A 24,667-nucleotide genomic window follows, 5' to 3' on the forward strand; every position below is an offset into this window, starting at 1 on the left:
CAAAGACATGCATGGTACGCAGGTTGGACACTCTAAATTACCCATAGGTATGAGTGTGAGCATGAATAGTCTTCTGTCTCCTCGTGCCCTGCGATTGGCTGGCCACCGATTCAGGGTGTCCTTCGGCTTGTGCCCAAAAGTCACCCGGGATAGGCTCTGGCACCCCCCACGATCCTTGCGAGGATAAAGCGGTTGAGAAAAATAATGAATGAATTCTTGAGGCACCTCCCAGCTCCCATAGCACAGTGGGACATGCCAAATGCATACATTACACATCCAGACTGATGTTTTTTGCTTAAATTTGCTTAAGTTAAGAATGTGTTGACATGCACATGCACAAATATACATGATAATAATAATACTGAATTTGAATCATGTGGAAGGACCAGTCATCATTCATATATCCTTGTTTTGCCCCTCATTGAGCATGTGATTTTGGGGGATGGCACTGCACCAGATTGGCTCATTTTACACACTGACAAGCAGGTGCACATGCACACAAATTACATTTATGGCACAAAGCCAGCCTATATTACTTGTTCAATAAAGCCTCATATTTTTACGCATATTGGATTTGTGAATTGGGGAGTGAGTAAATGGTGAAGAATAATTTTCTACTTCTGCCACCTTTGCCTTCCTTTATGCTGAGGCATTTAGCATTCATGACTTGTCCTCAGACAAAAAGCCAGCATGTGTGGGCTGAAAGTCAAGTAAAGGACCACTGAATAATGAATGAGTGTTGTACGAGGTGTTTATTAAGTGCAAAGAATTACAGTACGTAGTCTATTTGCAGTGCACACAACATTCTCTATACTTAATACCTATCTGAATGTTTTTTCGGCTTTTTATAAATTGTATATATTGATATATGACATTGGCGTAGTGTTGGAAAACTATCAGTAATTCTTAATATTGCTAAATGTATCAAAAAACCAACATATTTCAACTGCATTCACCCAACGCTACGCTACATATTTTAGAAGACAGCTCTTTGCTTAAACTGTCGTCACTGGATTAGTTCGGACAAAGACCGGGACCCACTGAGGCCCTCTGCAAAATCGGTTTGTGTAGAAGAGAGCTATTTTTGTGTGTGTGCTGAAATGAAAAGTTAGGCCTTCTTCTACTCTGAAAATTATTTTATTTTCTCAAGTGGACAGAACAATGCATAAATTTGATTCTAAGACAATTAAACAAAGTGAAAACAGAACATCGAACAACAACAAAAATTAAAACACTGAGACAGAACATTTGGACAATACAGATCAGTCTGGGCCCCCTCTCCTTCCACCCTTCATTGGCTTCCGGGTTGTCTACAGGGCCATGCTCCCAAAACAAGTCCACTTTTAAGACTACATGCAAATGAACAATTGGGTGTAACTCAAGTCATGTCCTGTTCCAAGGAAATGAGTTAAGAAGAAAAGGTGTGAACTTTCCTTGCTCATCATAATAGCCAGGAACAGAGCAGCTGTTGCACCCTGCATTTTCATATTGCTTTAAACACAAGGAGAAATAATCACGCAGTGATTAGTTCTTGTCTTCAACCAACTTTTACTGTAATAATTCACACAAAAAACAATATACAATTACACCCATATATATACATATATTAACAACACGTTAGAACCCAAAACAATTGCACTTGTTCGATAAATGATCATAACTTGTGTTACCTTATGTTTTTACAACTTAGAGAAGTCCTTAACTATTCAGCAGGGGCAAACAATGGAATCTCAATGACAGCTTCTTTTGCTACGACCGTCATATAATATCATATAATTCTAACGGTAATGGCAGTCGAGGGTAGCTTGCTAAATGCTATTCCATGTGCTCGACCCAGACTCGCACATTCTCACACACACACACATCAAAAGTAAACAAACATTACTAAATATTATCTTCTTTCTCACATGCTAAACACTGTATCTGGCAAACCACAAACTCAACCGGCCTCTAGAAAAAACAGCATACCTTTAAACACAGGGAGAAATAATCACGCAGTGATTAGTTGTTGTCTTCAACCAACTTTTACTTGATATGCAAGGAGAAATAATCACACAGTGATTCGTTGCTGTCTTAAACCAACTTTTACTGTAATGACTAAAAATCTCCCGTGCCTCAACCTATGTGCACCGAGACATCAATAATGGAATACCGATACAGACTTTAACATATTACTCTTGCTATTTGGATAAAGGCATCAATAATCGAACACTGATAAACATCCAATCCAAAACTAGTTGTAATCCCCAACATGAAATCATTAATAACTTATACACTTTAGCATGTCACACTCTATCATTAATAACTTAAACACTTTAGCCTGTCACATGGCCATTCCGTCTCCTTTTGGCCCCCTCTGCTTGGGTAACTGAATGAGTTATGTAAAATAATAAAGTCCACAGATGTACTGTTTCCAAACCAAAAGATAACTAAGAACCTACTTGTTACGGAAAGGGGAGGCCGTTGCGTTGCATTTGTTGTTTGGTTTAATTAACGGGAAAAAACTTAACATAAACAACTTGGCTTGAAAACTTACTAATACAGAAATGAAACATGTGGCATGGCGTCAAGAGATGTAGGCATGACAAACGTGGTAACTCAGGGGAACAAATTAGAGGAAAAAATCAGTCAATCCGACGACGATCAACAAAACTCATAATGCTTAAATAGCCAGGAAAACATAATCACCTAATTGCCACGGCTGATAACAATCATGACATCGTGCCAGGAGGGGCAACTGAGCCACTCCTGACAGTACCTCCCCTCTAAGGGACGGATCCTAGACGTCCCAAGGTCAATTCTAACATGAGAAACGAGAACAAGCAGGGAGGGCAGGTGGGAGACCTAGCATTGTCCGGGGGTCGTCCACACCAACCCATGAACAGATGAAGGAGAGGTCGATCCGGCGGGCGTCCGTGCCAGCCTGAAACAAGACGAGGCAGTAGTCGGTCCGGCGTGCGTCCGTGCCGACCAGAAACGAGACGAGGCAGTGGTCGGTCCGGCGGGCGTCCGTGCCGGCCAGATACGAGACGGGGCAGTGGCAAGTCTGGCGGGCGTCCGCGCTGGCCAAGAACGTGACGAGGCAGTGGTTGACCCGGCGGGCATCCGCGCCGGCCAGAAACGAGACGAGGCAGTGGTTGACCCGGCGGGCATCCGCGCCGGCCAGAAACGAGACGAGGCTGTGGTTGACCCGGCGGGCGTCTGCGCCGGTCAGAAACGAGACAAGGCAGTGGCAGGTGTGGTGGTTGTCCGCGCCGGTCAGAAACGAGACGAGGCAATGGCAGGTCTGGCAGGCGTCCGTGCTTGGCAGAAATGCGGATCTAACTCTCCTACCAGCTGAGACTCATCTCCAGCAATGATGTGCCTGAGAGCCCCACACCACGGTGTGTTCATTATAAAACTCCTAAACGATTCTGACCTTCGGAGAGCGAAACTGCGCATGCACAACAGACCCGCGCGACTGAAAGTTAAAAGTTCAATCCGACACTCATTCAAAGTGTAAACACATGTCTGTTTCAAAGCCTGCCGCGGAGAGAAAGGTCAGTGATGAGCACAGACAGTTTCAAGAAAAGTGGGGAGTGCAATATTTCTTTGTTGAGCACAGCGGCACCCCCAGGTTGCCAGTCTTAAAACACATCATCTGAGGCAACAGGATTTATTCAAGAAGGCTAACAAAGAAAGTAATGCAGCAGTCGAAGCTAGCTACGCCGTTTGTGAGCTGATTGCTAAAGCAGGAAAGCCATTAACAAAAGGTGAATTTATCAAAAAGTGCATATTACAGGCTGCACAAATTGTCTGTCCAGAAAAGAAAAGTCAGTTGAACCACATCGGCGTTTCTGCCAAGACCATGGTAGAGCGCATTTCTGACCTGTCAAGTGACATTTATGATCAACTGTGTAAGAAAGCGCAATGTTTAAGTTTATATTCAGTGGCTCTTGATGAGACCACAGACATCACAGGGAGAGGGAGAGGGAGAGGGAGAGGGAAAGTTCAAATATATGCAGAAGCTGAATTTGGAACTGGCATGGGCTAAAGAGAATGGAATGGACAGGAATCAAGGCGGGAAATTGAAACAGGAGGTTCATCGAAGAAAACCAGAAGGAAGTGCTCACCAAACTTCTTCACCAGACCAGCTGCTTTCAACAATTGTCAGTACAGTACACAAGAACTGGGAACTAACTGTTGCTCCCACAGACAATGACAATTGTGGTTCCTAAATTTACAACTTTTCCTCCCAATATTACGCAAAATGTAAGGTGCTTACAGAGATTTTACTTCGCCAAAGGTTCATGCCCCCAAATTCACATACCTTAAAAAAGGAAAAGGACTTAAATTGTAAGATAAGCTGACAAACTTGCTTCACAAGTGATTGTTCGTATTGCCTTTTAGGTACTCATCATAAAATGCATTTCAATGTCTAATTTATTTATGTAGTTTTTAAATAATTTGCGTGCTTATTTTCAAACCCAGGTTTACACTGGTCTCGAGTGGGGAATTTGAGATGCCTGGGCAAATGCATTACATTAGTTCTCCAGCAGGCTGTGCTGCTCCCGCACACACCTGCGCGCGACACGGCTCAGTCATGAGCGCGCCAAGGCAGCAGAGGAGCACGCTCGCAGCGGAGCTGCCACTCGTCGAGCAGTTGGTTTGTATTACACTTGCACCGGTGTCGGTTGTAAACAGACGTACACCTAAAGATTTTTCAACTGGGATATTCCGCAGCGTGCACAGGTGAGTCCTGCGTATCGAGCAGCATTCATTAATCCAAGTTCAGAACATGCACGCAGACGTGCGTTGAGCACGAGAGGCGACGCAGGTTTCTGCAACCAGTGACATGTTTAAAGAAATCATCGTAATAGAAATAATACCAGCGATGTGTTAAACGATAAGACTGAACGAGGGCATGGCGCGTTTCTAATGCTGTCAACGAAGACCTGCAGCAGAATGTGACTTGAATATCAGGGTGGAGTAAGACCTTATGAGAGGTGATGGCTGATGATTGGCGAGCTGAGCAAGGCTTGAGTCTCAGTCGCGTGGGACTGTCCGAGTCCGCGCAAGCTAGCGACATCCTGACGACACTCATGTGTATCACTCAACCCTACTCTCGATCTAGCAGAATTGTTTAAAAGGGAAACGCTGAAGAAAAGACAAAAGGGATATAGTACTTACATGTGTAGGAGCGCAGATGCAGGTGTATTTTAGTTTCGATTCACGATCAATCACAGCGTATTGAATATCAATGGTTTTAGGTTGCATTTGCTTTTCACGTACATGCACACGCACACTGTATTCGTTGCCTTGATGTGAATTCATTTTCCATACTCAAAATGCGTATATAGAAGAAGGGGAACTCTTGGTCATGCAGGATTGCCTGTAGAGCAGCAGACAAATAGATGGAAGCAACAACTGGGGTGTTTTATGGATCACTAACGAGAAGGAAAAGGTTACCACCAGTCAGTCATTCGAGGGCTGGAGTAATGTTATAGCCTGTTTCTGCAAAGCCCATCAACGATGCATGAAACCAATTTTCGATGTGTCTCAAGCAGTTATTTATTTTACAGCCTGGTTTCTCTGATTATAACATACATCATATGCTGCAAACGTCCGCATGCATGTCCACACATGGACACGCTTGTGTATTTCCATCTACTGTTGTGTGTGTATTAAGCGGTACCCTCTCACCTTTCATCTGGCAGTTAGCTAAACAAATGCACAGCTGTATTTTGCTGCTTGGTGGGCCAATGTTTACAGCTCCTCCTCATTTCTGTCCCTATCACCGCCTCCTCTTCCACGCCATTGCACCTCCCTTATCACCTCTTAATTTCTGTTAATTTGACAGTTCACTTAATGATAATAGGTTGATGCATTTCCTATGTGGAGTAACAGTTTCAAAAGTATTCTTGTCAATTCAGTTGGAATATATAGTCAAAAATCTGAAGCTGTGTGCGTTCAACCAGTATGTAGTAATAGTAAAGTCATCGTTTTTACTTATTCTCAACTAATTCATTATTTTAAGGTAATAGACTGATTTAGAGTATAAACCTAACGTTTTTTTTTCAGACATGAAAATCGTTGACACAGTGAGGAATATATCTCAGTATTTTGCAAAGATGTTTGTGGTTTTCCTTGTTGGGTTGCATGGAGGAACCTAGAAGTACAGTACAGACATATTTTGAGGAAATGTGGTGTGCATTCCCTGCTGCAGTGGCTGACCTCTCTGCCAATCACACTGACCTCTCCATGGAGGAGGAGATAGGGCCATGCCTCTTTTTGTTTTGTTCTCTTTCTCTCTGACGCTTTGCTCCACAGGCTGCCTGCTTGGAAATAGCAATACTGCAACCCCTCCTCCCTGTGCTCCTCCACCCTCCCCCACATTTCTCCTTCATCTCCGGGGTCCCGAGGGCTTTGTGAGCGTCTGTTCGTGCCAAATGCCAGCACTGTGAAAGACCCTTTTCCCTTATTCTGACTGTGTCGGTGAGAGTGAGCTGGGGGTTTTCTTTGGTTCCCCTTTCCGAGATGCTGGGGGGTGACTGTTATGGGATTGCATATCGAGCGGCTGGCTCGTGAGAATAAGTGCATGTTTGTATGCAAGGCCCCGCTATTGTTCGCAACAACTAGTGGAATGCTTTTGAATGGTGGTCGTGTCACTTCAGCTGTCCAGTCTTCCCTCCAATTTCGTGGATAATATATTTAGACTAGACATCTCATTTCATCTCATTTTTCGAAACGCTTTATCCTCATTAGGGTTGCGGGGGGTGCTGGACCCTACCCAGCAGACTTCAGGCCAGAGATAGGGGACACCCTGAATCCGTGGCCAGCCGATCACAGGGCACAAGGAGACAAACAACCATTCACGCTCACACTCATTCCTAGGGTCAATTTAGAGTGTCCAATCAGCCTACCATGCAGGCTTTGGGAATATGGGAGGAAACCGGAGTACCCGGAGGAAACCCACGCAGGCCCGGGAACTTGAAAACTCCACTCTCATGGACATGGCCTGGATTTGATCCCAAGACCGTCAGAGACAGACATTGCCTTGATAATTAAAAAAAAAAAAACGCAAACTAGATTCACCTCTATCTATCATATGTACGTTTTCTCGTGCATACAAATCAAGAAGTGTATATATTAAATATTACAGTAATCCCTCAATTATCGCGCCTTTACGTATTGCAAAATCACTACTTTTTAAAAAAAATTTTCTGGTATCAAATATTTTTCAAAATTGCATTTTTTTACTTCAGTGCTGAGTCCTAGAAGCAAGAGTGGCTTCCACTCATGAGTTTCATTTTTCTTTTAAGTTCATTAAAATTTGAAAATACTCACCACTCTTGCAACAAGGAGTCAGCGCTGAAGTTTAAAAAAATGAATAGAGGTTACTCTACTTTGCGATTTTTAGCGGCCATGTCTAGTCTCCACCAACGGCGATATTTGAGGAATTACTGTACACCAGGGATCAGAAGTTTTTTGCTTGAGAGAGCCATTAGCAATTGATATTTTTGTATTCCTGGAGAGCCATACCCAGAATTTAAAAGCGAAAATAACACTGCATTTGTTCGTCATTTAAACACTTTTAAAGTCCCGTATTTTCATGCCCACAGGGTGCACTTAAAAGTCTAACATTTTCTCTAAAATGAACGAGACCCCCAATCAGTCAGTGCACCTTATATATGCACAAAATTCAAAATTTTGTATGACCGCGGCCGCTTGACTGATTTCATTTCATGCAGACATGCAATTTACTGTGATTCGAACCCAGCAGACATTAATGTTTTGGTGGTCAAAAAAGCTTGCCCTAACAATAGCGTGGCCCCGTACTTCAAGGTTTACTTCCGTGTGCTTGTAGCACTTTTATCCCTGAAAAACAGTCTCAATAGTCGAATAAACAATACCTTATGGCTACACAGAGGAAAGGCCTGACGTGAATGACAACAGGATGTGAGGTTGAGAGCTTTGAAGAAGGACTCGAGCCAGGGCTAAAAAACGAAAGAACAACCGGGAGAAGCAGCATTGCGAACCGTTTCGGAGTGATGAATGTTGGATGGAAAACACAGTAGTTCCATACAAAGACTGGCTGGCAGAGTCGCACGAGTTACGTGACGATTTGGAATGGATTGTCGATGCCTGGGCCAAGCACTGTGGTTTGAGCTTTCGTCAAGGCTAGAATAGATTACGAAATCCCACGGTGACATCTCTGACCAAGAAAATTCTGATAGAACCAAGCATTGTTGGACGGCAAACCCGCCCACTGGGGCAAAATCCTTATGTCGGATAGACGATGAGGACTTTGACGGATTTGAAGATGTTTGAATGCTTTTGCTTTGTGTCATCGTGGCGCTATCAGGAACAGATTTGGACCCTGTTGCGGATAAGCAGGATGAGGAGTGGCAATTAGCTTCAAAACAACAACTTCAATAACTTTGAAGGGATCTTACAAAACAACGAGGATTTGTGAAATGGAAAACGAAACCAAACCGGAAACAGGGTAACGAGTGGTAACGAGGAGAAGGGTTGCATGGCTGCATGGCTATTGGACCTACGCAGTGACATCCAGGAATATGCAGGAATTGTAGGACTTGCTCGAACGATCCGACAATGATACTGGAACTCATTGGTGTGTAAATACAAACTCGGGAAGTAATCAACAGATAGATTCCAGCTGCTCTGCCTTGACGGCAAGCCAGGAAGGACGCAGCCCACAAACCAACCAGAGTCTGACACCCTTGATCTAAGATATTGCACATTGTTATTGCACACCCCGGAGTTATTGCACAGAAGGAATTGTTTGTCGTGCTAACACAGGTTCATAGTCCTGATGGCTGTGGGAAAAAATGTCCTCAAGTCTATTCATCTGTGCTTTGTGAGACCTGTAGCATCTGCCAGAGGGCAGCAGCTGGAACAGGTTGTGACCAGGATAGGATTGGTCCCTGACAATGGCGCTGCTGAGGTAGCGAGGGCTGGCAATGTCTTCCTGGAGAACAGGGAGCAGGTGATCTTCTTGGCGGTGTTGATCACTCTTTGCATGGCCTTTCTGTCTTACGCCGTAATTCCAGCGTACCACACTTTAATGCGGTATGCCAGGATGCTCTCCACAGTGGCTCAATGAAAGGTTACCAGAAGCTTAGTGTCCAAGTTGTTCCTCCTGAGTACCCTCAGGAAATTGAGTTGTTTCTGGGCCTTCTTCTGGGCCGTGGTGTTGGTAGACTAGGAGACCTTGTCCGTGACGTCAACCCCCAGGAATTGGAAGGACTGGACCCTGTCTACGCATACTCCATTTATGAGGAGTGGGGCCAGCTCTGTGCTGCATTTGCGAAAGTCCAGAATTATTTCTTTAGTTTTTGTGGTGTTTAGTGTGAGATTGTTCGCCAAACACCACATAGACAGTTTGTTGACCTCATCTCTGTATTGTTAGACTTAACTATTTCACCTGACTCCAATTCCTTAACTCTGTAGTCTCCAGTCTAACAATGGAGCGTGTTCAGCATCGGAGGAGACAAACCAGGGTTGAGCGAGTTTATCCACAGATGGTTTATTCCATTCAAATTGATTCATACAGAGCTCCGGGTCTCCCTCCCATAGAATAAGCCCGCTGAGTCTTGATGTCCCAAAGCGGAGGATGGAAAAGACATTGTCCAAACCCGCGTTTGCCCAGTTATAGTGCAACAAAAATGCATATTCATTCGCTGATTAATAATGAGATGTGGGCTGGTCCAGGGCTGCTGTGAGGGGGGGTTTCTCTGGGCTCCACATCTTCCAGCCTTGAATCCACATCATCCAGACCTCTGTCTCCGCTGGTCCTATAAAGTCCCGACCCTCTGCCCTGCTCTTTGTTCCTCTGCCCTTTGAAGTCCTCCATCTGGTCTCTTATCAGTGTGAATCCTACCTTGAAACAAGAATCTCAGGAAGAGCCTTTTGTTAACATTGTAGTCGAGGAGTCTCGGACCCATCCTTCTGTTCATATTGTAATTGAGTTGGGAACCAGTGGCGACTCTAACACAAGACCGCCACAACAAAAGGAATGAGTAAAATGTGATATCAAAATGAAACAGCTATACTAAAAAGAATGAGTAAAATATGATATCAAAATGAAACAGCTATACTAAAAAGAATGAGTAAAATATGTCAGATTCTTCAGTATGTAGACTCATCCCCCTTCAGATGAGTCCGACCACATGTCATCAGCAATTTTGATGAGGGAGTTAGACTAGTGGGTCGGTGTACAGTTGTATGTGTACATTGAATACAGAAGAGGACTCGGTGCAGAGCCTTGAGGGGAGCCAGTGCTCAGTGTGATGGAGGAAGAGAGGTGGGGACCAAGTCTAACAGTTTGTGGACGGTTGGTTAAGAAGTTCCTAATCCAGCAGCAGATGGAAGAGGATAGTCCAAGGTGGGAGAGTTTGTCAGTCAGAATGTCCAGCATTATAGTGTTGAAGGCTGAGCTATGGTCAATGAAAATCATCCTCACGTAGTTCCCATGGTGCTCCAGGTGGCTCAGTGCTGTGTGTAGAGCTCCGGCAATGGCGTCCTCAGTGGACCTATTTTCTCTATACGCAAACTGGTGGACTGAGGGAGAGATTGTATCACTGATGTGGCGGGCGACCAACTTTTCAAAGCACTTCATGATCAATGATCTAAGTGCAACAGGCCTATAATCATTCAGGCTGTCAATGGTTGGCTTTTTAGGGACAGGGCTAATAGTGGCAGATATTAAAGACTCCATAGGGGTGGTCAAGCTGCTATTTGTTTACAGTCGCAGGAGGCTAAGTGCTGTGCTAACGTTAGCATCCGTTGGGATGAAAACAGCCACTACAACGACAATCGTTAGCTCTCTAGGTAGATAGAAGGGTCTCCACCGTACTGCCAAGATCTCTAAATCAGGGGACCAGTGAGTATTAATGATGCTACTGTTGCAGCACCAGTCGTTGTCTATGTACACATAAAGTCCTCCCCCCTCTGCTTTTCCCTGATTGTTTCGATCGATCGTCTCGGGAAAGTGCAGGGGTGGGCAAACTTTTTGGCCGGGGGGACACATTGACTTTAAAAATTTGACAGATGGGCCAGGTGCCAAGATGCGATATGAAACTGCATCTGTTAACAGTACATATGAAACATAAACAGCAAAAAAGTACTAAAGTATTAACATACTTATCACTCGTCATTAAAGTACAAAATATAAAGTACAAAGTAAAGTAAAAAGGAATGTATTAAGAAACATTAAAATGAAATTTAAAAAAGAGCTGTAAAACACAAACAAAACAAATGAGAGTGGATAGAGCTACTGCCACTGGCTTCCACGTGACGGCGCCATCTCCGGCCCGCGGTCCGTAGTTTCTCCTTGCCTGGTATAGTGTGTGGCTAGCTAGCGATAACGCGGCGTCGGGGATTTGCGGGTGTAGCCACGTTTCCGTGATGAGAATAAATTTGCAGTTCCTGACAAAGCTGCTGGTAGCAAGCTGAAGTTCCAAATTGTCCATTTTGTTTGTGATGGATCTGGCGTTGGTCAAGAAGATACTCGAAAGCGGTGTTCTGTGCGGTTGTTTCCTTAGCTTAGCAGCTAAGCCCGCCCGGCATCCGCGCTTTTGCTTTCTTTCCCTTAGTCGTCTCCGTCGTACTCTTGAGTGGGCTGACTATCCACAGAGATCCCGGTGGTCCTCGGGGATATTCTGGGTTTGTTGGTAATCATGGGTATATCGCATCTCCTCCCGAGAGTATTTAAATCCTGGCAACTTGCCTTGCAGATGTTAGTAAATAATGATAAGATTGATAAGATTGAGAAAACAAAACACCAAACTGGAGAGCAAAGACCCACTGCACCCATGCGTGCTCCCATCTAGGATCAGCTCCCGCATTTGAGACAGTGCCCTTTCAGTCGGTGCACCGTTTCAGCTCGAAATTACGGTACGATAAGAATCTAAATTATTTGAAAAAACATTGTTGTTGCTAATCAATGAGTAGATGCAGCATGCACAAGGGATTCTGAAATGAAAAATGATGATGAAAGCAGTGCTAGAGTTAGTATTTGTCGGCCATTTAAATTTCTAAAGCAGAGCTCCCATTGGTCAATGGAGTGCGTGTGACGCACTGACGCGGTCACAGAGATGTGCAAACGCGAGGCTCCCATTGGTCGATGTAGCGGCGCTCGATGTAGCGGCGCTCGATGTAGCGGCGCTCGAAGTAGTGTCGCGAACACAGAGATGTGCCAAAGAGTCGCTCCCATTGGTCAATGTAACGGCACTACAGTAAGTGTCGGCGCCACTTTTAGGTGCCAACGCGAGGCTTTTTTGGTGCGTTCGGGACTCACCTGCAGGTTCCACATATTAGCTTACAGGTCAGCAGAGAGCCAATTGTACCCATCAAAAGTTACATGTCTAGTTCGCGAGCCATAGGTTCCCGACCCCTGCAATACTGCGGTCCGACACCACTTCGCAACTTCAACATTTGCGGCTTCGGTACGTTGCGGTCTTTTATATTAAGCATAAAAAAAGTTTTAAAAAAATCAAAATTCACAATGACACTCGCAAACGGAAGATAGCGGATAAAAAATTGGCGGAAGTCAGGGATTCTTCTTTGGCGCTGAATTGGGTGAATGATGCCCGAAAAATATAAAAGATTGAGAAGGACGACGTCTTGCCATTTCCTAGTTTCTTCGGATTACATTTCGAATCGCGCACATTACCTGTGGAGAAACAGTACGCTGAGCCTATTCCAGTTTAGTTTGGTTTTCAAATCATCCTTGAAAATGCCTCCTATGGACCAATGAGCCCAAGAATGAACGAGAAATTATGACAGTGACCAAAAAAGTGACGTAGCATGCCATTGGGCCATAAATGAATCTACCGTGCGTTTTACCAAGAAAGAAGAAGCACACATTCACAGAGCTGCCAAGTTCTTTGGAATTTCCGTAATTTACCCGGACGAGTAATGCAAACTCTGTGACTCCTGACAATCTCCCTATACTCCGGATATTCCCCAAAAATGATCATTTACATTTTTAATGCAAATATTTTGCGAAACTACCCAATTTTCAGATTTCAATGCCTCGAAATTCATATCGCTATGGCTTCCGCATTTGATTAGATTGCACTGGAAACTGAATGAATTTGGTAACATTATCACATTGTGAATCAGTTCTGACAAAATGTGCAACTTCAGTAACCGCAATCGATTCAGAATCGATTGCATAGCCTCTACGATATTTAATATTAACGCATATATCCTTTTAAAATGCCATTAGTACATTAGAATTCAGATTTTTAAAAAATTATGTATTCAAATATATTAATGTAAAAAAAGAGAACAAAGTTAAGATTTTTCTCATTAAAAAGAATGAGAAATGCAAAGACATTTTCCAGTGTTGTAAATTTGGCAAATGGCAGCTCAGTGACCATACTGTAATTGACAAAGAAGTCAGCTTTGCCAGGTTCTTATTTATTTGGTTTGCAATTCTGAGAACAGAACACAGCTACTGTCTGCCATAGCCAACGCTAAAAACAACATCGAACAAAACCCTAACCAAATAAAACCAGAAACGTTTCGTCTAGCTCTTATGCAAGTCCCGCTCTCTCTCTTTCTCATCGCTCATGATATGTTCAAGAACAGCATGCAAAAAATCCTCAACATTAGAACCTTAGTCGATACAATATGTACAAATACATAAACACTCAACAACTTAACATGCTTAAAATCTCGAGAAAGTACTCCGTGACAGACAACTGTTCAAAACACACAAAGCAGAAACATACTGCTACCCGGACCTGATCATTTATTGTCCCGAAGAAAGAAAAGAACACTGCCATGGCTATAATACATGTGCCTTGAGATTGTATGACAACAAGGCCAGTGACCCCCCTTCCTTGCTGCCCATAGTTAACTTGGGTAGGCTCCAAGATAGCATTCAGGTAGATGAATGAATAAATGAATGAATGGTATACATTATTGTAGATGTGAAAGCTGTGTTTCTGCAGAGAAAAAGATCCCAGATCCACACATACAGTACATGCATGTAGCGTGCAACTAAGCTGCCTGGTCATCTCATCTATTCATATTTAAATTTAAGTGTCTGATCACTCAAGTTCCTCCTGCAGCGGCCATGTCTCGCTGTCTTCGTTTGTGTCTTTGTCTAAATTTATTCATCAGGCTGTCCGTTCACATCCGACTGCCCTCATTAACATTTCACTGTGCCTTACTTTTTGAAGTCCTGTTGCGATTCTTAGTGGAATTACACATATACAGTTGTACCTCTACATACGAGCTTTATTTGTTCCTGGACTGAGCTCGTATGTCGATCTTCTCGTAACTCGAGTGGACGCTTCCCATTGAGATGAACTAAAAACAAATTAATTTGTTCCAACCCTCTGAAAAAACACCAAAAACAGGATATTGGATTGGAAAATGTTTTTATTTCTTCTAATTTGCCATCTATTAACAAAGGAACACTAAACTAGAGGTATAATAGTAATTGAAGGTGTTTAATATAACTAAAATTGGGCGGATTTCGCAGAGGGTACAGAGAGGGTCAGAAAGAGAGGGGAGGTGGGGTGTGGGGGTATTTTTCCATGATAACGCACTCGTAACGGAACAAACAAATTTTATTTAACTTGGATTAATATATACAGAGACACTCAAAAATACGTTTAATGTCACTACACACAACTGAATTCTAATTTTGTTTAATTTTTTTTATCATTGTTTCCAGGTTAGCTGTTTGCAACGCCTCCACCCTCACGTTTGCTATCGATGGGCTGTTTGCTGTTGTATTCCCTTTAAAATATTCCGAAAATGGTGCACACTAATGTCCTCACAGTAGGATAATGCACGATCACTTGCCAACAAGAAGTAGTCTTGAATGAGCGACAGCGGGAGCAAACAGGCTGAGGAAGGAATAACAGGAAATGCAACAGCTCAGCCGACCCATGTATTGATTGTGGGTAATGAAGTTTTATTCTAAGAAAGGGTGCCATTGCTTACCGGTGTTGTGTGCATGAGTATACTTCATTACCCCCCTTTGCCCGTGCATGCGCGTTGTGCGTTTTCTGGTCCATGTGTAGGAGAAACTCGTGTGAAGAAATCACAAAATGACAGTGAGCTACAATGATAAACAACCTCTCATGTCATGGCCACCTGGCTTTATCGCATCTTGAAATTTTTCTCGTATCTAGATCGAATTATTTGCTCGAAATTTTCGTCGTATCTCGAGCATCTCGTAGTTAGAGCTACTCGTATGTAGAGGTACCACTGTACTGACACACGTTAATAGATAGATGAACAAATCACATGCAATTAAACATACAAATACACTGAAACATATAGAGCTGCTGATAAGCAGTTGAACATGGTGGGAAAAGCCTCCCTCTCATTCATTCACACACATGTCCACTTTCTCCCACACACATCCCCACACCCCTGCCTGCCATAAGTGACTACAAATGAATTGCCATTGTTTGATTCCCATTAGGGGTGTGATGGTACAGTAAAACGTTATTTTGATTCGGTTTGGCTTCTTTAAAGGGGTTGGTTTGGTTAATTTTAATACCAAAAAAAGTGTAAATACTTTTACTAGGGACATTAGAGGGATGCTTACTGGTGGTGAGGCTACATACGGTTCCTGGCCTATATTGGGCTCCGTTTTAGCGTATAAAAAGAATGTGGTTGGAGCGACAAATTTATGTCATTTTTTAAATGTTAGAATAACTGCTTTCCTTGTCACTTGGCTGTCTGTAGGAGCCCCTTGCATTATGGAGGGGGCTGAGAGGAAGAAAACCCAACTAAAATTTGAACAAAGATTAGGAAATTATAACATTTGCAGATCTATGCAGCACTATCATCACAACTTTGGATTTACCCACTTGCCTGTTTTCTTTTGGTAAGATTAAGCCAAAAAGTGTTCCTGTGGTAGTATTTCCTCCCGACCATGGCTTGAGCAGCCATTACAATGCAGGGAGCTGACATTGGGTACATGAGGAGGGATGTGGTTTGAGCACAATCAGTGGACATGCCTATACCTTCTGAGAATTCTTGAGCAAGCCTCATGTTTTTCCATTTTCAACATTTATTACTGAGAGTTTTCAATTTTCGATTTTGCTGGTTCCGTGAACAATAATACTGTGGCATGTGAAATTGTTCGATGTTTGACATGAATTAACTAACATGTCACTGGGCCCCCTATCAAAATAAATAAATAAATAAATAAATACATTAAATACTGTACTCATTGTGAAAATAGTTCCTCTCCACTTGATATAAATAAAAAAACTGGTTAATGGGAGTTTTAGGCCAAGTCTTTCTGTACAGTCCTTGAAGTCCAGCCCCCTTTCACCTCATCTTCGTGTTTGGGATCAAAAGAGTTTAAGAAAAAGTCCTTTGTGAATGCTTTTGCGATCCAGGCTTTCTGGTTGCTCATCCAGTAGACAGGCATCAAGGCTTTGTTCCTATTTTTAGAAGCATGAGGATGGTCAAATTTGTAGATTAAGTCTGGCTTTACCATGAAGCCAGCCAGCAGCATCCCCACACATGATGGTCGTCAGGCGATTTGTGTGAACCCCATGAATTTCAGTTCATCTTTGAATGCCCATGAAGACATTTAAAACCTTGCTCCATAAGATAACCAAGCATACTCTTGAATTACCGTATTTGCTCGCATATGACCCTCCCGCGCGTATATGCCGCACCCCTAAAACCGCCTTAAAATTTTTTAATTCGACAATTTCTTGCATATAAGCCCCTCCCCCTGATTCCCAATTTTCACTTCCATATTCATGGTTTTAATAGGGAGTAACAATGTGTTACTTTGAAGGGAAAATCTTCAGAAAAATCATCACAAGTGGTATTTCTGAGATACTGAATGAATCCAAAGCATATTATTAGAGTCAATGTTATAGGTTAATATGCCTGTCTTTGTAAATGCCAAATATCAAATTATTCAATTTGAAAAAACAAATATGTCTATTTTGATGAGAACCCGATGCTTTCTAATGACAGAAATTACAATTTTCTTACCATTAAAAAAATAAAAATAAATAAATATCAGACATAGGCATTGTCGTCATCATTGACTTGACTAAAAGCTTTAAGTTTAAGATGTTATGGCAAACATCTCTTCTAATGTAAAAATATCTCAATTCTTACGATGGTTCATATTACTCCAACAGTTGTCACTTTCGAACAAAAAATAAAATGAAAAAAAATCAAAGCAAAATTTTCATTTTATTTCAAAATCAAGGCTTATAACGTCTGTCCATGTTTAACTAGGTTTAGACGGCAGCGCTTTAAGTACGATGGCTTCCCCGGGAGCCAAGTAAGATGACTGTGCCCTGAACGAGCCCTGAATGTGATTTTTATGCAAGATACGTATTTTCTTCTTGAATTTCATTCGTAGACTTCAAAATATTGTTTTTAGCGTTTTATCTGTTTATCTCTTCTCTATTTGAAAAAAAATTACCATATCGGGCACAGTCGCTTGCGTCATGACGTCGCAACGCCATTGCGTGCCGTGGTGGAGTCAACTTGCAGTTTCATGAATGACCTGTTTTTATGCGCATATAAGCTGTACCCTCGATTCAGTCGATTCAGTCGATTCAGTCATCATTTTTTTTGTCCAACAAAAGCGGCTTATGTGCGAGTAAATATGGTATGTGACAAAATTCTTCCTCGCCGCCCCCCGGTCTGACAGGGAGGTTCACTCATGGCACTGGAATGAGGCTGAGGCTCATCTTCATTCTCTTTGTAAGGAGCTAAGCCATAGTATAAGGTCTTGGCTTGGTTTTGCTTCTACTCATCTTATTATCCTGAGGAATCGTCTCCCGATAGGGCATTCTCCACATTAACAATAATTTTATTCCTCGTGGCTACCGAATGTTCGCTTCTTCTTCTTGATGTAACGCACGGTAGATTCATTTATGATGCATGAGATGACGCAGGGCCTTTCAAAGGCATTTTTCACACCGGTTTAAAATCCATACAATGCTGGGAGAGGCTCGGCGTAGTCTCTGTGCACAATGTGAAATGTATGTAATGTAATCCAAAGAAAAGGCATTGCACTGTTTTTATTATGAGCACGTCATTCTTCTACAGGGAAATTTCGCTTCTTCTTCAGTGCTAAATTCCTTCCATTTCCGCGCCAAAGAGAAAGCTCTGCCCTGTCTTCCACCATTTTTCATCTCCTGTCTTCTGCTTGAGAATTTCAGCGTGGATTTTAACATTTTTATGAGGTTTTTTTTATACTTAAGGCAAAAAATCGTGACGTACTGAAGCCACAAATGTTGAACCCGCGAAGTGGTTAAGGATCACAGTACCGATATACGTTAAATGTCCAAATATCGGCCCTATCTATAGCAGGGGTGCCCATAACGTAGATTACGATCTACCAATGGAAGGTAAACTTCTTGAAAAGTAGAGCTTGGAGCAAAAAGGTTTGAGCACCCCTGATCTCTGAAGTCTATATGTTTTGACAAAAAGCCTTTGATAGCCTTCATCAAATGTCAGAAACACAATGTGATTTCATTTGTGCTGGCTATTTTTCCAACCTATATCAGTCTGCTGTCACAAAGTCAAAACAATTTGGTGTAGGTGAGAGCAGATGTAAGGCAGGCCACAGCGGCTAACATTGAGGGGAGTGGTACTTGTGAATTGGCTAAATTTACATTTTTTTTCAAGAATTCTTGCTCAATAGCATTGACGTATACAGTAAAGTATAAAGCATTTAAATTAGGAATTAAATATGTGTTTTGATGGTTGTATTGACTGCAGTTCACTTCGAAACACTAGCAGCCTGTATGTTACTTGAGGCTATCATCTCTTGAGGAAACTTTGAAACGGAGATTGGATTTATATATTAAGGTTGTCAGGTCTCATAAACAAGATTCCTATTCTGTTGCCATTTCCAGGGGTGGGCAAATACCGCATTTTTCTCACATATAAGCCGCCCCTGCGTGTAAGCTGTATCCATAAAATTGAATTTTACAATTTCAATCATTGAATTTTACAATTTCTCTCATATAAGACGCCCCCCTGGGATGTATAGTCCTTTTCTCAATACACCCAGGTTGACGGCTGTGATAACTTTGCACTATTAGTATCAATATACTACAACGGCAAACACACTAATTTGTTGCTACATGCACCAAATTCACGCTACACCGGCACGCTAAAACACACTGAGTTTGGTTGTACTTTATTTCGTCATTTTACAATGTACTCGCATCATCATCACCCACAAAACCATCAAAGTCCCCATTTGTGTGGCCTGTGTACGAATTGAATAATTGTCCATCGAAAACGCTGAGTTCAATACCTTCTTCCAGGCGGCCACAATCCATTCGCAAATAGTAGCTAGCTGGTAGCTAGCGAAACTAGTCCGGAGCTGCCAGCCACCATTCGTCAAGCTGTGTTGATGTCGATGTATACAGGCCACCATCCATTCGCAAATAGTAGCTAGCTGGTAGCCAGCGTAACTTTCCAGCGGTGCTGTCCATGGTTCGTCAAGCTGTTTTGATGTCGATGTATACCGGCCACAATCCATTGGGTGTATTGACAAAATAACTACTACATATCCCAGCATTCACTGCACTGTACTTTGTATACGGGAAAATAGTAGAGTCGGTGTACCCTATTGACTTACTTATTTCATTTTATCCTGATAATAATTTTAGTATTGATTCATATATAAAGCGCACTGGATTATAAGGCGCCCTGTCTATTTTGGAGAAAATTTAAGACTTTTATATGTGCCTTATAGTCGTGAAAATACGTTACCTTTTTTTTTACACTTGAATCAAAAGTTTCAGCGACCCAAATTTTTTCTAATGAACTAATGAAAAATAAAATGTAATTCATCACTTTTAATTCGTGCAACTGTTGCGTTACCTGAAATATATGGCCTTGGTTCGGATTTTCAGTTAAAAAAAGTACAATACAAATAATCCCTTCCAGAAATCACCCTTTTTTGTATATACAATTCTTATGTTTGTTCTTTGCACATTACAAACAGCTGAAGTATTTCCCACAAATTGTCCTATAAAGTAAACAAATCTGACAGGAATTCAAACATAGACATGAGTTGAAATGTTACTAAATTTAATTGAGTAAATCAGGTACACATCATCAACAGAGCTATTGTTTCTGGTCACTCATCGCTAAGGAAATCCTATAGCTCAACTTCTAGATCAACTTGGTGTAGAGCTAAAGCCTTATTACCATCAGTTCAAGCTGTTAAACACTGATTTAACTGGTTCAATTAAAAGTTAATACAGTGGTACCCCGACTTACGGTCGTAATCCGTTCCGAGACTGTGATCGTTTGACAAGCATATCTTACCTCAAGTGGATGTTTTCCATTGAAATGAATTGAAAACAAATTAATTCGTTCCAACCCTCTGAAAAAAACACCAAAAAGGATTGCATTGGAAAAAAAGGTTTTATTTCTTCTAATTCGCCATATATTGACAAAGTAATAAATAATGAATGGTTTAATAGTAATAAAATTTGTTTAATAGATGTAAAAGTAGTCGCATTTGGCGGAGGGAAGAGGCAAGGACACACACGGAGGCGGAGGTAGGGGTTGTTCGGGGGTACTTTATCCACGACAACAACGCACTCGTAAACGAACAAACAAATTTAAATGAACTTGGATAACTATATACAGACACTCAACTTTTAATGTAACTTCACACAAAACAGTTCTAGTTTTGATTTAATCTTTTTTTTTAACTTAGTTCTACGGGTTAACCCACCCGGACGTTTTGCCGAAGTCTTCAAAACGAACGCATCAAGAGTTCTTTATTTTTGCCTCCCCTTCAAAATATTTCGATAATGACGCACACAAATATCATCGCAATACGCCTAATACTAGCTTTAGAATTAGCGCGCCACATCACTTGTAGGTTTTCCTTCTTGATCTGTCTCTTGAAGGCACGCTGGTTCTCCACATTGTACACTAGTAGCGGCTTACTTTTACAGTCACCGCTTGCATTAGCACACAGCGCTAGCATTAAGCGGTCCTTTATGGGTTTGTGTCCTGGTAATGCCTTCTCCTCTGCCATGATGTATGTCCGCCTGGGCATCTTTTTCCAAAAAAGACCAGTTTCATCACAGTTGAAAACTTGATGGGGGATGTAACGTCCCTCGGCGATAATCAAGGCAAATGTCTTGATGCGTCCTTCTGCTTAAGGATGGTGGAAATGGTTGACGTATTCCTCTCGTATTGCCCAGCGAGTTCAGTAACACACCCCACTCTCATATTTTTCAATTATTTCGGGTTTTGTGTTCGATCCATAGTAATATTGTTTACCTGGTATGTAAATGTAACCAACACAGGGGAAAAAGTGGGCGGGTGGGGAGATGCAAAGTCCGCCCAGTGGTCGTAGAAATATTTTATACACGAAAGAGATGCTTGGTTGGATCATAAAATTTTTATCATATCTCGGGGGAATTATTCGATCGAAATTTTCGTTGTAACACAAGAATGTCATATGACGAGCGGTGGTATCACAAGGTTCGACTGTAGTGTCAAATTGAAATGGGTTATCAGGGACAAATGAGAAACTTGGGTGAACATTCACTCACGTACATACGCACACAGACTGTTGACTCATTATTGCTGGATGTGAAATGATGATGTCATTGCCAAACCATTAACATTGTAAGGTGGTGGGAGCCAAGCAGCCTTTGTCTGCTGTTGACTGTTATTGCATTTGGCTGGAACTCTAGTGTTAGGATGTTGGAATGCAAGTAAGTGGGCATGAGCCCCCCTTCTCTCTTCCACATCCTCATGAATATGTCTTGATGGAAGAGCGGGTAAGACAGACAAAGACTGAAGGACAAGCTGAACAATTGGTAAAGACAGAGGTAAAATAACAGTCAGTTTGTAAGTTCCTCCCACACATAAATTAATGGAGAGGTGTGTTCGTGTGTATGGGAAAGTGAAACTGTAAAGTTGCTTTAAATCTCAGATAGCCTTTTTCTTTACTCAGTGAACTGCCATTAATCTTGGATGATTGCCTGTTTGTTTGCAACGGATTCTAAAGCGCCTGAGCTAATGAGTTCATGACCACAAACTTCAACAAATTTAGTTGATGGGGATCAGGCACAAAGTAAAGCAGTTGTGCAGCTTTTTCAACCTGTAAAAAAACTAATGTTTTCTGCCTGCAAATATAGAAAGCACAGGTAGAATAAAAAGTGCCCCACATCAGGTGAAAAGAGGTCTTCTCGTTTTGGAAGGATGGTAAAACACAGACAAAAGCCTAAATTCACATGAATATAGTAATGCCTCGAATATCCCGAATAATGTTGACCAGAAAATCGAAAAATAGCGTAGTATCACTCCTATTATTACTATCATGCTACATGTTTTTGCGTCGATACAGAAATAAAAATAAACAATTACAATTATCAAGAAGTGTAATTTTCAGGTACAAAAACATAATATGGTAGTAATAATAGACATGATCCTACTTTGTGGTTTTTATATTATTGTGGCCATGTCTGGTCTACATGATTCGCGATATTCAAGGTACAGTCATACCTCTACTTACGAATGCCTCTAGGTGCGAAATTTCAAGGTTACACAAGCTTTTTATATGCAAATGAGTGCCTGGAGTTAATAATAAAATGTTGGACAAAAGATGGTGACTGAATCGAGGGTACCGCTTATATGTGAACACAAACACGGCATGCACGAAAATTGACGATGGTGTGACGTCATGACATAATGGTGCCGATGTCATGACGGAAGACAATGCGCCCGATGCGGTAATTTATTTCAAAATAGAGAAAAGATAAAACGCTAAACAACGTTTATTTTGACGTCTATGAATGAAATTCAAGGAGAAAATGAACATTCGTTGCATAAAACATGAAAAAACACGTTCCCGTCACTGCTCGCTCGGGGCACGGCAATCTTACCGAGGTGGGGGGCGGCCATCTTACCTAGGGTGCGGCTGTCTAAACCTAGTTAAACGTGCTCTGCCTGGCCAGACGCGAGTAGCCTTGATTTTGAAACAAAACAAAATTCCACTTTGATTTTCTTTTTAAATTTCTTTTTCGAAAGTGACAACTTTTGTAAATGGAGGTATGACTAATACTTTACTCGGATACTTCACCACTTTGCGGCTTCAGTGCATAGAGAGTTTTATATGTATAAGAAAAGTTCAGAAAAATGTCCAAATCTATGGTGAAACTCACAAACGGAACACAGAGAATAAAAAAAATGCCAGAAGTCAAGGCTTCCACTTCTTCTTCGGCGTTGACTTGGGCGGCACTCAGCGCTGAAGAAGAAGCAATGTTTCACCATAAAAGAAGAATGACAGAGAAGGACGACGTCTTGTATTAAAAAAAAAGAACCAGCATTATAAGGGATTTGCGGTAGGCTGATTGAACACTCTAAATTACCCCCAGGTATGGGTGAGTATTCATGGTTGTCCATCTCCTTTTTCTCAGCGATTGACTGGCCACCGATTCAGGGTGTTCCCCGCCTCTTGGATAGGCTTCAGCACACGCCACGACCCCAATGGGGATAAAGCGGTTTACAAAATGAGAAGAGATGAGATCCTACTTCAGGAATGTCACTATTATAAATACTGCCTGTTTGTCCTTGTGCCTCTCCGACAAAAAAAGTCTAAATCATTTAGCCCAGTGCTCTCAAACCGGTCCTCAAAGGGCCGCAGTGGTTGCAGGTTTTCATTTCAACTCAACAAGGATACCTTTTGCAAGCGCAATCAGTTAATTAGATTCAGGTGCTACTTATTTTAAAGACACCTGATTGGTTAAAAGGTCAGCACTGGATCGGTTGGAACAAAAACCAGGACCCACTGCAGCCCTATGTGGAACCGGTTTGAGACCACTGATTTAGCCTATTGTAAATATAAGGGAGAGAATTCTTAGTAACTGCAGTGCAAGCAGTTATACGTTCATGGCCCTAATTTACACCCTTTAGATCTGCTTTATACTACTTCCTTATGCTTGACTCAGAGTTTGGCCTGCTGCAAGTATCCATCTTGAGAGTATTGCGTCTGTCTTCATCCTCTTTTCCGCGCAGATTTTCGCTAACAATCCTCACTTTTTTCTTTATCTGGTTAGGTCTGGTATGCACATAATTGGGCTGTTATGGACCGATGAACACTTTAATAAAATTATCCAATCTGATTTTGTATTAGGGTGTATGTTGTGTGAAGACATTTCTTATTCCTTAATCTTGGAAAACATCTACTGCTTAAAAAAAAAAATCACACATTGTGACTATCTGTTATCTCTCCTCAGCACGGAAGATGGCCATCAATAGACGCTGTCATTGACAAACAGAAATGAACACAAATAAATGAGATGAAATTAGTAGGCACGATGGAATACGAGAGTGCTGAACTCGGGAGTGAGATAGATACCTTTAAAGAAGGACAAGTTTATTTTGTTGCAACAAATGCCATTACAATCAACAATAATATTCAGTTTTATATTATAAAATCTAACATTTTTTGAAACAAATACATCCATTATATGATATATCTAGCAAAAAACAAAACAATGTGCGCAATGTGAGCAATGTGCAAGATTTGGTAAAATTAGTTTGAGTTGCCTGCACATTCCTTCTTTGTGGTGAAAGGAGGAGAACATATTTATGAGCAAATATTTTAGAGACAATTGTGACTCTACCCTTTTCAGACCTGGCAGTCACCTGTTCC

At 41.8% G+C, this 24,667-nt stretch overlaps 1 protein-coding gene across 8 annotated transcripts in view; it reads left to right on the plus strand.

The window, feature by feature from the left end:
* Positions 1-4,563: 4,563 nt before the first annotated feature.
* Positions 4,564-24,667, plus strand: part of fat3a (FAT atypical cadherin 3a) — a 129,295-nt gene continuing 109,191 nt past the window's right edge. For 5 of the 8 annotated variants that reach the window (XM_077722403.1, XM_077722404.1, XM_077722406.1 and 2 more), the window contains exon 1: positions 4,566-4,731. The gene's annotated coding sequence lies outside the window, so the exon portion shown is untranslated. Of the gene's footprint in view, positions 4,732-24,667 lie in introns of all 8 variants that reach the window. The other 3 variants (XR_013327089.1, XM_077722408.1, XM_077722409.1) reach the window with 1 other exon arrangement.

This window comes from Stigmatopora nigra, chromosome 8, assembly GCF_051989575.1.
Source record: "Stigmatopora nigra isolate UIUO_SnigA chromosome 8, RoL_Snig_1.1, whole genome shotgun sequence".
Lineage (NCBI taxonomy): Eukaryota > Metazoa > Chordata > Actinopteri > Syngnathiformes > Syngnathidae > Stigmatopora > Stigmatopora nigra.